We start from the raw sequence: 15226 nt of genomic DNA, 5'->3' as shown, positions 1-15226 counted from the left end.
GGAAGTGAGAACAAGATGTAATTAATTACCAGCAGCCAAAGAAGTCCAGAAAAACAAACAAGACTTAAGGGTGATTTAGAAGAATGCTGAAGCTAGATGGGGCAGAACGTCCTGGGTTGTCACAAGGCCATCCTTTTGTGTGGAAACCAATTGCTTGAGATTACGAAATCCACATTTTGTACAAAACCCTTCAGAAAATACACCCTGCAGGAATTCCCCCAAAGCCATCAACATTCTCTCCAGTTCAGACCAGAGTGAGTGCTGCACTGGCACATCATGTGGGGTTCTGGGGTAAGCATGTGGTCCCTGCGCTGGCACAGCCAGGGAAACCACGAGGATGCTGCCACCTTGAGAGCAGCTGAGCCCCAGCAGACCCCGGGCTCTGAGCCCAGGCTCTAACCAGCAAGGCTGTATCCTTGCTGTGGTGCTGGCAGGCTCCCTTGGAGATCCAGTGCCCATCCTGTCACCTGCCCTCCTGTCTCTGTGGCCGGGGCTCAGGCAGTGCGAGGAGAGTGGCAGCGACTCAGAGCTGATCCCTGCGCAAGAGCAAATTCCCACCCTGGGCAGTGCTATGGGCAGGCCCAGCACCCATCCTGCTGCCTGGAACTAGCCAGGGGAGCCCCGGGAGAAGGGAGTGCAGAGCTGGCTGGGGCTCAGGAAGAGACAGCTTTGCAGGAGGAAAAGACTGAAACACGATGAGAGCAGTTGAGGAGCAGCAGCACCTGGAACACAAATCCCTAACAGAAGAAATTCCTGTTTTGCATCCAACTCCAGTGTGGGCAGTGGAGCTGATTTTATTACTTATTTATTTATTTTGTCTTTGATGAACAGAAGGTTAATATAAGAACAACTCCTTGGCAAACCTTTAAGGGTAATTCAAGCGACACTGATGTGAATCAATGTTCCCTTTGTGAACGCATTACTTGGCAGAAACTGGCTTTTTGTAACCCCCTTAAACCTAGCTGGCAAAACAAAAAGAGGAAAAAAAAAAAAAAAAGGAAGAAAAAAACGTCCTTCAAACCAAAGGATGAGGTGAAAATAAAGAGAGAGTCGACTGCACTTTATTCTCTTTCATAGAAGCAAATGGATTTGGTGCTTTTTATACATTAATCAATCAATATCACTGACTGTACATCAGCGGCGCAGCCAAGTTATGAATGACCTTTCTGGCAAAGAGGACACTTTTAATGCTCATAAGACTGCTCATAGCTTAGCAACTTTCCGAATTTATGCCTGCATGATTACCCCTCGGAGGCAGGCGCCCGTTAGCGCTGCACTAGATATGACAAGGTTAGTCCTTGCCAATTTGTGCAGAAGAAAGGGAACTGTTGACTGTGTGCACTCTGTTGATGCGGTTGGTTGCTGGATGGTGGAGGATGGGCTTGCTTGGACAGTGGGCAGGCAGCCATCTCTCGCCTGCCATGCTCCTTTGGACCACAAGACTCAGCCAGGCTCTGGGCTACTATGGGCTGGCAAGTGAGAGCTGTCCTGTGCAAAAATCTCAGTGAAGAGAGGAAGAGAGATGAGCCCAGACCAGCTCTCTTGAGGGCTGAAAGCAGCTGTGGGACCTGGAGAGCATTTCTGACAGCCACAAGGCCAGCGGCACCAAAAGCCACATGAGCACGTGCCAGGGCAGGAGGCCAGGCCATGGAGAACATCCTCCTCACATCATTTTGCTGGCCATATTGAGTTGGAACTGCTTTTTGGTGCAGAGCTGGGGAAAGCACTGCCCTACACTGCCAGCAATACAACACACCATGGGCAATGACCTCCAACCCCACTCTGCTTTTCTACATTACTTAACAGGAAACAAAAAGGGATCCTGACCTCACACCACAAGGGGGTCACCACTCCCCCGTGAGCTGTCACGACTCCAGCAGAAGTGTGGTGATGTTGGGGCACTGCCACACACCAGCTTCCATTTCACATTTCTGACTTTTCCTAGTCTGTGTCCCTAGTCAGCTCCAGATTCAAGTGAGACCCAAGCTCTCCACCTTGGGTCCACTCGCCCCAGTACCCCCACTCCTCTTCGTGGCTCCCAGGAGAGCATGGGGCTGTCACCCTACCTGCTCTAAGGAACAGGACTCAATTGGCTTGCTCATTAAGAACTATTCTCCTTACCTTTGAGAAGCATTCTGCTCTTCCACTGGATTTTGACATTCTTTTCTTGTTTTGACTCTTTCCCTCTGAAACTTGCACCCTTTAACCTGACAGGAGCTCAGCATGTCTCTTATTTCCTATTACTTAACTTTTGGGGCTAGAAGTAGATTCTCTTCCCTGCTCTAGCTCTCAATCCTTGCTCTCCAATAGTACCCAGTTTTGGAGGGCTTGATGCTCTATACCAGTGAAAGGCACTGCAAAACCCTGCTGCACCTTGATTCTGCCAGTTGTGCTAAAAAGTTCTTTTCCTCTTCTCCCTTCACCAGTGCTGCTCCCTTATGAGAGACAGCCTGCATCTGGCCCTCACCCTGGTCCCACAGCCCTGAGAACTGCACCCCATGCCACTGCTCTCTCTTTGAACTCAGACACAGGGTGGCACACTGCACCACCTGTCAGCTGGCACAAAAGCAACACGAATGTAATCAGAAAGCTTAACACTAACCAAAAACCTCTGGGGAGGAGACTTGATCCCTGCCACAACCCATTCACACACCAAGAGCTGGGGCTGTCACCTGGAGGCCTGCACAGGCTGCTTAGGATTACTTCCCTGTGGACACCCCACTTCAAGGGGAAAAAGTGAGGGGTCCCAGTGCTCCCCAGCTGCACAGCCAGGAGAAAGAGGACAGTATGGTGGGGAGTAGGTGCTTAGTGACCCTGGGGAGCTGCTGCAGTGCCCCTGACCTCACACATGTCCTCCCTGGTGGGAAGGACATATCCACCAGTGGGAAAAGTGAAGTCCAGGTTGGAGGCAGCAGTGCCAGAACCCGGCACAAGCGCACCAGATGCTTTCAACCACTCTCCTGAGTTTAGGCAAAGATGACCCAGATGCTATGCCCATGGGCACAAGGGCCTGCAGAACATTGGTGGTTACAGACAGCACCTGTGCCCTGCACTCAGAAGGACCTCTCCAAGCAGCAGTGCACTGGGGTTCCTGCTGCTTTCAGGGGCATGGCAGAGGAGGGCAGCCAGACTCCATGCCCTATCACTAGCCATGGCCCTGCTCCTAGTATCTGCTCAGGGCTACTGTGTGCCTGGAATCCCCCAATAGGTCTGCACCAGTGCCCTCCACCACTCAAATCTATACTCCTGTTGTTCCAAGGCACCATAGCACCCCCATCTCCTAATCAGGAGCAATCTGTCCTCCCCACATCACTGCCTTCTCATGACACTACTTGAGGCCTAGGGAGAGGGACTGCTTGGTGAAAAGGGTAAAGGGAGGGCACGACCCATCTCCTGCTCCTCACATCTCATCGGACCCTTGGAGACGGTGAGGCACTAGCTCAGGGAATGATGCTCAGTAGGGGAAGGTCTGCTCGCTCCGTGTCGCCCACATGCCTGCTCCCTTCACTCAGCATCCCGGCTGCGACCTCTAACCCCTCCCAGACTGGGACAAAATAAACTGTGAGCAATCCTCCACACCACACACACACAAAAGGGAAGGAAGAAAGGAGAATGGGAGGAGAAGAGTGAGTAGGTGATGTGGAAAGGAGAGGTGGCTGCACAAGTGAAGTGGAACGGACAGGCACTGTGCGCTGCCAGATTGCTGGCCCGCCTGCAAAGGCCAAAATTAATGCCATTGTTTTGTCACAAAGGAGGCAGCAAAGTAGCAGCGGAGGCCAGAGAACAATCCTAAACACCAAGCCCTAATTCACCCTTCATCACAATAAAAAGGAGGATGGAAAAGGCCAGAACGCTTCAGCTTAATTGGTAACCAAATGAGAGAGAAGTTCCCAGAAAGGCGCAGAAGCGTCTGCCCGGGATGAATACCAGCAAGTCAGGACAGCAAAGAAAAGCGCCTGCAGTCACGCTCAGGCCGTCCCCATCTCCCTCCCTTTCAGCCTGGCAAGCGAGAGCAGGGGCCGTGCAGGGGCCTTGCACACACCACGCCAGGATAAAGCCCAGATTTAGGGGTTTGGGGCTTGATGTGGGACCAGTGAGGGCATCTGGTGGGCATGGACATGGCACACTGTGTCTGTCTGGGAAAGGCCAGGACATCCCAACCCACAGACCAAAGGAAATCTGCATCTGACACAGTGCATGGGAGAGAAACAATGTGTGGAAAAGGAAAAAAAAATAAGCATTCATTTACTTAATGAAGTGGCTGCAGATGGATCAGAAGACTGAGACGCTGAGAAGAGGGGTAGGAAGAGGCACCTACACAGAAAAGGAGATGATTAGAGCTGCTTGGTCTGGAAAGAAATAAGGTGGCCTTGACAGGAGCATCCAAATGAAGATTGGTTCAAGGCAGCTGGACCAATACTGCTCCTCTTGTCCTTCAGTCTCTAGAGGACTGACAATGAACATGGAAAAAAATGCAAATTTGAAGCAAATAGAGATAATACTTCCTCATACAGCTCCCAATTAACCTTTGGAGCTTGTGGCCTCAAGAAATCATTGAGGTCACAACAAACTATGCAGCAAGGGCATCAAGATATACAACTCAGAAAAGCAAACTGACTATTTGGAAGAAACAGAAACCCTCCTGCTCAAGGGTATGAAACAAACTTCAGTAGGAATAAGGACGAGACCCTTATTTAAGGTAGGTTATAATTTGTATCTGGGTGCCAAACTTCCTTCTGCAGCTGCTAAAACAAGACACTAGCCTTGCCAGACTGGTTTCCTACCCCTCTGCTTGGCACGGGCTAGGACTCTCTTGTGCTGAGGCTGCACAACTAGGCAGGCAGCACAAGGCCAGGAAGGTCTGTCTGGTTGTCTTTCCACACAGGACATTGGAATGCTGCAGTAGGACATGACTGCACCTCCACTTGGGTAGCACAGTAAAACACAGGACACATATTATGCACTGACAGACCAGGCTGGAGGTTTGGTGTTTCACACAGTCCAGCGAGGCAGATGGTTTGAAGCAGAGTTCTCATTCTGTATCAGCAAGTACACCTGGGAATCAGCAACTGTCAAGCCCAGCTGCTGGACCTTCCCATACAGCAGCACCTCAGCAAGGGCTTGAGCATGAAAACTGGCATGCAAGTTCCCTCTCATAGCCCCTCCTCACCTTACTCCACTGTATAAACAAGTTAAATATCCTTGTTGCCTCTGAATGCAAAGGGTTATGTTCAGCTGACTGAAATTTTGTTTCTGCCACTATCCCCACCAAATGTGTTAGTGGGCAAGTTCATAGGACAGAAGACACCAAGGTATCAGCAGCTGTCTATTTCAGCTCATAGAATCAACCATGTTGGAAGAGACCTCCAAGATCACCCAGTCCAACCTAGCACCCAGCCCTATCCAATCAACTAGACCATGGCACTAAGTGCCTCATCCAGTCTTTTCTGGAACACTTCCAGGGATGGTGACTCCACTCAGAAGGACCTCTCCAAGCAGCAGTGCACTGGGCAGCCCATTCCAATGCCAATCACTCTTCTCTGTGAAGAATTTCCTCCTAACATCCAGCCTAGACCTCCCCTGATGCAACCTGAGACTGTGTCCCCTTGTTCTGTTGCTGGTTGCCTGGGAGAAGAGACCAACCCCCACCTGGCTACAACCTCCCTTCAGGTAGTTGTAGACAGCAATGAGGTCACCTCTGAGCTCCCTGTTCTCCAAGCTGCATACCCCCAGCTCCCTCAGCCTCTCCTCATAGAGCCTCTCACCAGCTTCACTGCCCTTCTCTGGACACATTCCAGTAACTCAACATCTCTCTTTAATTGAGGAGCCCAGAACTGGACACAGTACTCACGGTGTGGCCTGACCAGTGCTCAGCTCCCTTTTAGCTCAGGTCAACAGCAGAACAGGAAAAGAGACTCTGAGTTAATACATCAATACAAGCATGCAGGTGAGGCAACTCTCTGAACTCATTAACCCGTTCACACAGAAGAAGGCATGGTAATTCCAGATGTATTTAATGTGAAGCCCAGTAGTGGAGAAAGGGAGAAAACAGCAAAGCGGCAATAGATGTAACAGTTAAACCTGCAGGAAAGACACTTGAGGTGAGCTGCTACCATGTGATACCATGGAGATGAATACCATAAATTAGGGTTGACAACTGAAGGAACAGTCACTGAAGCATGTGTCTTAAGTTTTTGGAAGGCTTATTTTTCTCCTTATCACCAGAACATCACAGTAGGGGTCTCAGTCAGACACTGCACCTAAGTGAGAGTGAGATTTGGTCAGAAGCAGTATGGTCATTGCTGATAAGGCTTTAAACACAAGCTGAATATGCTGCTAAAATGAATCCTGTGTTCTTCACACTGACATCAAACCCTTGTCCAACACATCTTGACACAGGACTGAAGTACTTATTGCTGTTCAATCTGCAGTGTGTTCAAGACTTTGAGGATTCACTGCCAAAATAGAATCCTTCAGTCTGGAATTTAATCTGCATCATTACAACAACCATCCTGAACTCCCAAAGAAAGAAGAGTTCCTTACTTTAAAACTTGAAGTGAAACAGGGGAAAGGAGAAACAGCGAAGAGAAGCAGAAAGTGCAGCTGGTACTGGCCACAGAGCTTTTGGTGACCAAACTCAGTGCCAAGTGTGAGATTACAGAGGCACGGATGCAGCTCTTCTGTCCCAAAGGCAACAGCAGCTGCCTGGGCTCAGGAGAGATGCTATACTCCCACAAATTGGTTTCAGTCTGGCTTTGGAGTCTGTTTTGATGGGGGAGGAAAAACTCGAGTAGGAGAGAAACCAGTAGTTTCTCAGTGCTTCACTCCAGCATCTGGTGATGTTTCCCCCTTCACTTTCCTAAGTGGAAAGGGCTTTAAGATGCAGCTGAACAACCAAAACATTCTGGAACAAGTCAGCCGTCAGAGCTTCCTCTCTTTCTGCTTAATGAAAGCCATGAGCTCCTGGTGACAAGTGTCTGCTGGAGCTAGATGGGGACTTTATGAGATTCCTGCCACGTTTCAGTGATATTGCAGCATGCCTTTGGTCTGCCTGCCCCAGCCCAGCTATCTAACCACTTCCTTCCCGCCAGGCGCCTCCCATTAGAGACTTTCATTAAGCCAATGCTTGGGGGTTTGTGCAGATTTGTTTCCCCTCCCCTGCTTTACCAGGGGCACATGAAAAAAAGTCATGATAAACTTTAATAAAAACAAAATTAAAATGATTAAACCTTTCATATCCTTTAGAGATTATCTATTCACTGCTGGTTGGTCAAAACAGAGCTGAGGCACTACTGCTTTTTACTTCAAACTCAAAACCAACCCCAAAAAATAAATAACAAAGGAAATTTGCCTCTGCCAGACATTAAAGGGAAACCAAGTTTAACCCTGCACTCTGTGAAGCCAGATCTGAGCAGCTCCTGGCATCTCGTGTACACAAAGACGTTGCTGGGATGGGAATAGCCTTCTCCAAAAATGGGGTGGGTGAAAGGATGCAAGGATGGAACAGGTACAAACTATGCTACAGTAACACTAGGACAAAGAATTCTCCTTATGTGGACTCAGTTCCCTAAAGGGACTGAGTTTCTTGAAGCATGTGTTTCTCCTCTTGTCTTCTGACCTCCCAAAAGAGCTAGCTATGTCCAGGAACCCCGACCTGTGGCTGCAGGAAGAACTTCTGCTGGGTTATGATAACGCATAAAGCAATATGAAACTAAAACAGAACCAAACATTTCCACCTGCCTCTCTGCCCATCCATGAAAGAGAGAGTTTGCCATCTGCCTGGCCTCTGAACAGCCTCCAGGAGAGACTCTGTGCAGAAATACCATGACTCCCATCAGGAGCTTGCTGGGAAGGTAAAAGGTCCTTAAGCCATTCAATCCACTCCAAAAAATGAAAAAATTCCAAGGTTCAGCAGAAGAACAAAAGGGAACACAAGAAGCTACCCTCCTGCTGTAAATGAACACACATGGAAAACAAGAGGATAATCCTGCAAGTGAATTTGGTGGAGCTGGCACAGAGATCAGGAATGCTGCAGTGAAGGGGAACTGCCAGTTTCATCAGCTGAATGTACGCAGGGCAAGGAGCTGTTCTCTCCGCTGCTATCTGATGTATGTTACTGCACCACGGGTTAACATTTCCTCGAAGCAGGACAATAGCTCCTCTTACTCTCCGGGTCTAGAGGAGATGACAGACACAGACTTCCTCTTCAGACAGTGAAGCTGTTGCATACGGCGGCCAAAAGAACAGCCCCCAGCAGAAGGCTGGGTGCTGGTGACAAGTCCCCATGGCCTCCTGGCCCTCTCCCAAGCACCTGCTGCAGCATGGACACAGCACCTCCTTGATGAGTCATGTCCCAGTGATTTGCTTGGATTTACATGCTTCACTTGGGAAACAAAGACTGAGCAGGCTGCTGCCTTCAGGGGGTTACAGAGAACATATTGGGAAAACACAATATTGGGTTGTGGGGAATGAGAGAGGTAAAAAGCCTGGGAGAAGCTAATGAAGCTGGGCAGCACTTGATGTTTGCACACAGGAGCCTGGATTGTCATTTGGGTTGTCAGATTATTAAATGTGTCAATCAAGGAGAAGCCTGGAAATGGCAAGGGGAAGCGTGTGAAATGAGGTTAGCTGTTACACATCGGCAGAAGGAATCTCGTTCTGAGGAGCAGAGCATGACTGGAGGCAGCACAAGACCAGAGGAGCTTCTCCCACCATAAGAGCAGGGGCATTGGGAGGAGACGGCATGCAGAACATCACTTAGGAACTCCTGCTTGCACCAGCTGGGACATTTTGCATTAGTGTGCACCTTGCACATTGCTCTTCCCTAGCTCTCTGCAAGGGCTACACGTTCCAAGCAGACAAGCCTATGCATAGCCAGCAGAGCCTGAACTGTAGTGTGCTTTAGGCTGGCAGATGCCAGAGCACAAACTGCACACTGTTCTGCAGACACTGCACAAGTATCTTCTCTGGGAAGTATTTAATTGTTATGTGCAATTAAGTCCCACAGAAAAGTGGAGAGAGGCTTACAAAAGCAAACTAATTATTCCTTTCTGAAACCTTCCATTACCTCTACCAGGAGAGCAACATGTGTGTTTCTCCAGCATTAGCCATGACCACATCTTCTTTAATTGAGACCAAGTGGAGGACATCAGATCTTAATAAACCTGAATTATTTTGAGCAGGGAGAAACATCATTTGCCATTATCCATTTTTATTTCAGAAGTCTTAAAGTTCCACTGGAAGTATGGAGCCTGCAATCACGAAAAAGCCACTCCAAAGGAGTATCTCACATCCCCATTGTAACAAATTACATCAGACAACGGTGAATGAGGAATGTCTTGCATGGTTGCCCACTCTTCAAGGTGGGAAAATCACAGGACAGTACCCCTCACAGGAAACTGCTGTGAAAGATTTCTTTCCTCACCTTTTGTTTCAATACATTTTACAGCTGGCTGACAGCAATTCCTAAGCTCAGGGCACGACCAACAAGCGAAAGGAGGACCTGGAGAGCAAGGACTTCAGACTGCTTTGAGGAAGAAGATAAAGCATGCTGCAAGACCTCAAGGCCCTCATTTAAACCAACACACATGGCTGACATCAAACCCACCTTCTGCTGAACAGAAAATTTTTGTCTAAGAGCAACCTTTTCACACCTCAAACCACAGCCTGAGCATTTCATGAACAAATCTGCTCTGATCACAGGGAACTCACTTCCCGTCCCCTCCACCATCACCTCTCTCCTGACAGCAATGCCTTCACATCCCTGCTGCAGCTACAAAAATGCAGTTGGGAAGGAGCAACACGAGCGTGTTCCTTCATACGACTCAGAGGCACGAGTACCATATGAGCACCCAGCTGTCCGCAGACACCCCGGGCAGAGCTGAGCCCGAGTTTGGTAACTACTATTTTTAAAGCACGTGGGCTTCTCTCCTCTGGCAACTGCTCCAGCTGTACTTCTGCTCTGTTTACATTCTTGGTTTCATCCTGATTTCAGTCTACAGTATGCAGCCCTTCAGAAGGCTGATACTGAAATATAAAGCAGGTGTGGATGGACAGTGCTTGGGGGCCAGGGAGAGGAGAGAAGCAGGAGCCACAGGGTACCCTCTCCTCTCTCACAGGGAGCTCTGGGGTTCAGTATCTTCCAGGGGGCTACCAGAACAGAGCTTTACAGTACAGATGTTCCTCTAAATAACTGTAATCAACCTGTTTGGAATAGGGAGAGTGGCAAGTCCCTTGCTGGCAGAACAAGTAGCAAGGATGCTCCAACAAGGCTGGGCATAGGATGCTGGGCAGCCATCCCGCTACTGACACCCGCTCCAGCCCCTTTCCTGCTCAAACAAAGTGGCTTTTGACCATGCTTGGCTGAGTTTAGCAGTGGAGTCCAGAGAGCCTGCCCTCACCCTTCACACAATGTCTTTGTGTGTTGGAGGAAGATGGCCATGAAGGACTTGAGATCAGCAGGACTGCTGAAACAGTATGCCCACCATAGGGGACTGGTTCTCTGCACTGAAACAGGGAGACTGAGGCAACCTCTGGAGAATGCATCCAGCAAAATAGTTCTTCCAATAGTTCAACACTTCTTTATGACAGATAGGACCTCTGGCTGGCTTAGCCTGGTCTAAGACTCCCATCACCATAAGGACAAAGAGGCTCTCCAGAAGTACGTGGTGCTAAGACAAAATGATCTAGAGCCATACTCAACAGAAGAGAAGATACTGACTTTTTTTCAGCCATCTCAAGGTTTTTCACAGTAAAGACACCCTCTGCATTTACACCTGCCAAAATCTGTTTCCTTTCTAAGATGTCAACAAACTCAGGGCTCACAGGAGAGGATGACCAAAATAAAACTCCAGGGCACCATGAAAGTCAGGGTGGTCTCTAACTTCACCTCCACCTGCCTTGTGGATCTAGTCATTGTCCTGCAGAGCCCAAGCATGAAGTGTTTCCATTTCAAGGATCTCTGGCCAGGCTTACCACAAGCAACAGGATTCTATTCTGACTTAAGGAGTGTGTCAGATATCAACACATGTAGCCAACACAAAGCAGGAGCTCCTGGCCATGGACGTCCAGGACTCTGATGCAGGCAAGGAACGCAGACACCTGACAGGCACCTGACAGGACTTCTGTCCTATAAACTGTAAAGAGTGGGCAAACTCCCTCTGCTCCTCTCACAGGAGACAGCCACTGAAAGGAACAGCAGAGAGATGGAAAACAGAAAGAGTCCGGAGAGATAGGTAAGGGAGGATGCAAATTATGAGCAGCACTTGCCTGAGGAGAAACAGGCTGAGCAGCAGGGGCTGTGACAAATCCCCACCCATGGGGGTGGCAAGGGAATAGCGATGAAGGGTGCGCTGGAGCTGTGCAGGTCCTTGCGCCGTGCGGGCGCAGACGAAAGCAGTCCTGCTGCGGAGCCGCTGCTCCAGGCAGGCTGTCCCACCGACAAATGGCTGCCTGTGCCCCCTGCCTTCTAGAAGGAAAGCTTTCAAAGCCAGGCTGAAAATTTGTTGCAGGTTGTTTCACTCTTACTCCCATCATTACCTAATGAGTCGTAAGTGCATCCACCCCTACATCTTGAGAACATTTTGGTTTTTATTATGGGCTTTTTCCCCCCCCCTCCCTCTTCTCTCAACCCCCATCATTAAAAATCAATTAGCTTATGGGTAACGTTACACAGATGCTTCTGCAGCAAGGGGCTGACATCTGCAGTGGCAGCAGCCCAGATACTACAGCAATAGATGTCCAAAAAAACCCCACAGAAGAAAACAAACCCCCAGCCCTAAAGCTGTACTCCTGAAAACAAAACAGCTGAACATCCGGCTTGGGCCCCGCTTCCCTGTCTCCTGCATAATTAGCACACTCCTCAGAGCAAGCAGAAAAGTTTAATTGTCTTTAATTATCCAGTTCAAGGAGGATTGGGTTTCTTGCCTGATGTCCATATAATTTCCCTGCCAAAGACTTCATCATCCCTTTACTGGAAGCAGAGTTCAGCTTCTAAAGCTCTCTTCCATAAAAGACAGAGAAGTTTCAGTGAGGGTTGTACTGCTGGCAGAGACAAAGGTCCTTGTGTCTACCAGGCTGTTGCTCAGGCTGCTGCATGTGTTTTCTGCGGGGTGGGAGGGAATGAGTTGCAACTAATGTGCAATCAAGAACCATCACAATTACAAATGTAAATGAACAGGCAATTGGCACTGACCTTTGTAGATTGTTAGAGGACTAATTAAGGTGTGATCAGACTCTCTTTTCCAACAGACTGAGATGCATCCATACAAGCCAGTATCTTCCTACCGTCCCTGAGGCAGCAATGCTCCTTCCTACAGGCTTGTTCACACCAGTGAGTACATACACACAGAACAACCTGGTGTCTAGCCCTGCCACAGAGCAACAAGATCCGCAGTGGGAAGGATCAAGGCAGCTTCACTCAACCGGTCCATGCAGTCACACTTAGCACAAAGCTACAGAACAAGGCTGAGCAGATACTCATTACTGCAACCAGCAGCTCTAGGTCAAACTGGGGATGAGGAGAATGGCACAGACTAGATTAAATTATAGAAAGAAAAATGAAATAAATAATCTCTAAACATATTTAGCAAAGCCACAAAGGTCTCTAGCAGCAATGATGGTGGCTGCCGTGTGCCAGTACTCATGGGCTGGAGCACCCCATCCCTTGGGAACTCAGGATCTCTTACAACATGATCCCTTGTGCCTGCTTGCTCTGTGTCTCAGCACACCAGGCTGAAGAGCAAGCAGAGGCATGAGGCTTCACACTACTGCTGAAGCAAACCAGCAGCTGGCCAGCCAGAGCAGTAGTGGAAGGGAAGGGTTTGTGTCAGCTCAGACTGCCCTGAGCACTTAAAGCTCTGAAAGTAAAGAAGACAGGCACTAGACAGGGTCCTGCTCAGAGCTTCAGCCTCATTCATCAGATTTTGAGCATCTCCCAGGTTGGAGACTCTACAACCTCCTCGGGCATTGTTTCAGAACAGAGATACCCTCTCAAGGAAGAGTTCTGTAGAAGGCAAAGAAGCTGAGAGGGCTGACATGTTTTAGGAGTCCTCAGAAAAAGCAGTGATAAAAAAGGGGGATTCATTCTGGAAGAAAGCACAAGCTGATGTATTCCTAAGGAAACTGAATTCAAAATAAATGTAATTAACTAGGAGGGGAAAGAGAATCACATTGATGATTACAAGGGAGGAATAGCAGCATCAGAACAAACCACTGCACAAAGCAGCAAAAATGTCATTGTCCCTCGAGCCCCTGGTAGATATGCGTCACTGATAAGAAAAGCACTTTCTGCTCAAGGTGTCTGAAATACAGGGAAGACTTTCTTGTGTTGTCCATTACCACTAGAGACCCCTGTCAAGAGGTAGTGAAGGAAGTCCAGCCATCCCTCAGAAAAAGCACTGAAACCGTAACAGGGGTACAGCAGAGACACCATCGTATTACATAGGAGGAAATGCAGAGAGACAGCTGCAATGCCCTGCCACAGAGGAAGAACAGTTCCAGTGCTGGCAGCATTTTGCTGTAAGGATCCATGGGTGAAGTCTCCCCAAGTGGTGTGCACTGCTCTCCTGAGCAGGTTGGACAGCCTAACATCCCAGCACAGTCCAAACCAAATAAAAGTCACACGCAACAGAGGAGTGAATTCAAGTCTAGGGACAGGTGTGCTCCTACTACATATCACTGACACCCAAACTACAGAAAAAATAAAGCTAACCAGTTAAATAATAAATAAGAGGAAAGGATCAGCCTGTTTGAGGCAGATCTTTTTACACATGAAGAAATTGCACTGAACAAATCCAAGCTGAGAAACAAATTACTGTTCTGCCCTGTAAGAAGCTCACCTCGCATTCCCTTTGGGTGCTGGGCAGTGCCCCCACCTGCCTTGATATCTGGGATCTGATGCACTAGCCTGGGCACCCATCAGCAGCCATAGGAGCTGCCCAGCTCCAGCCTGAAGTACTGCAGCATGTCATTCCTTGGGATACACCCTCATCCTGGCTTGGGGTGAGAGGGCTGCCCCAATTTCTGTTTGAGTTGGCATTCTCATTCCATAACAGGTTCAGAACAAACAGCAGATGAAAGCATTTGTTCTCCCCAACAGGGGTACTGCAGCTTCTCACCCAAAGCCACGTCTCATCAGTGCAGGGGTAACCAGGCCAGTGCCTTGTGCCTGTGTCCACAGACGCCAGCAAGGTGTGCCTGCTTACTTCTGTTCAACAATGGCCTAAAGACTGTTTGAAATGAAGTATCTCAGGTCAAAGTGACCCGCAAAACACACCAGATACTTCCCCACTTTGCATTCTACAGAGTCTTATCCTTACTCATACTTTTAAACTTTGAAATGAAATATAATGAAGAAATTCTTAAGCGTCTTGTTTGCTGCCAGTTTCTACTGAGGAATCAACAAGCTTAAACAGACTTATATCAAAGCATTTGACAAACTGAAATATTTTTCCACTCAGATTTCTTCCAGGGACTTGTCAAGACTTCTAGTTAAAGAAAAAAAAACCAAACCCACAACATTTTTTTTTAAATGGTCAACAAACCATTCTCCCTCTCAGCTGGTCAACTTCTGCACTCGCCGTACCTGCAATGTCACAGTCCTGGCAGGCGCACACAGAGGCAGAGATAAGGTTTCTAAAGTAAAAGACAAGGCAAACAACAACTTCTAAAGTAAACAAGGATTTTTCAAGACTGTTCTGTGTATTACAAAAGGGCACAGCAGGTTTCTCCTCCTGTGTCCACTTTGCTTTTAAGAAAGCTCACAAAACTATACAGCCCTGGCCAACACACTCCTCTTGAAATCCAAATGTTTTTCTACTGTGGAGCACAGCAGAGAAGCGGAGAAACTCTAAGAGCTGCTGTCCCCTCTGGGATGGCGTGGCAACCACAGCATGCTTCCACTGTCACCATGACCTTTAGGGAAGCGTGTTCCATGCCCTCCACTCCACTGGGCCCCTGAGTTCACAGATAGGTCACTTTTTTACACCAGACTGAATTTAACTCTTAGCAAAAAAGTCTGCTGCTCTACTTTTCAGGTGTTCTGCGACTATTTGAGATCCTTGTTACTAACACAAATGACAGCAACACAACCCAGGCCTGAAGTCGAGAGACACTTTGAAAACCCACATGTATTCTGCAGCTGGTGCTGCCCTGCTTTCCCAATGCCTTTAAGCTCAGATCTCCCTCACTGTCTTTATGTGCAGTAACTGCAGAATGCCAGCTCCTC

General features: G+C 48.5%; 1 protein-coding gene across 1 annotated transcript in view; it reads right to left on the bottom strand.

Moving 5' to 3' along the window:
• Window positions 1-15226, bottom strand: part of ZFHX3 (zinc finger homeobox 3) — a 161321-nt gene that overhangs the window by 55154 nt on the left and 90941 nt on the right.

The sequence above is a fragment of the Pogoniulus pusillus genome, chromosome 20 (genome assembly GCF_015220805.1).
Source record: "Pogoniulus pusillus isolate bPogPus1 chromosome 20, bPogPus1.pri, whole genome shotgun sequence".
In the NCBI taxonomy this organism is placed as follows: domain Eukaryota; kingdom Metazoa; phylum Chordata; class Aves; order Piciformes; family Lybiidae; genus Pogoniulus; species Pogoniulus pusillus.
The sequence above is the reverse complement of the archived record's forward strand: the minus strand, read 5'-3'. Positions and strand labels throughout refer to the sequence as shown.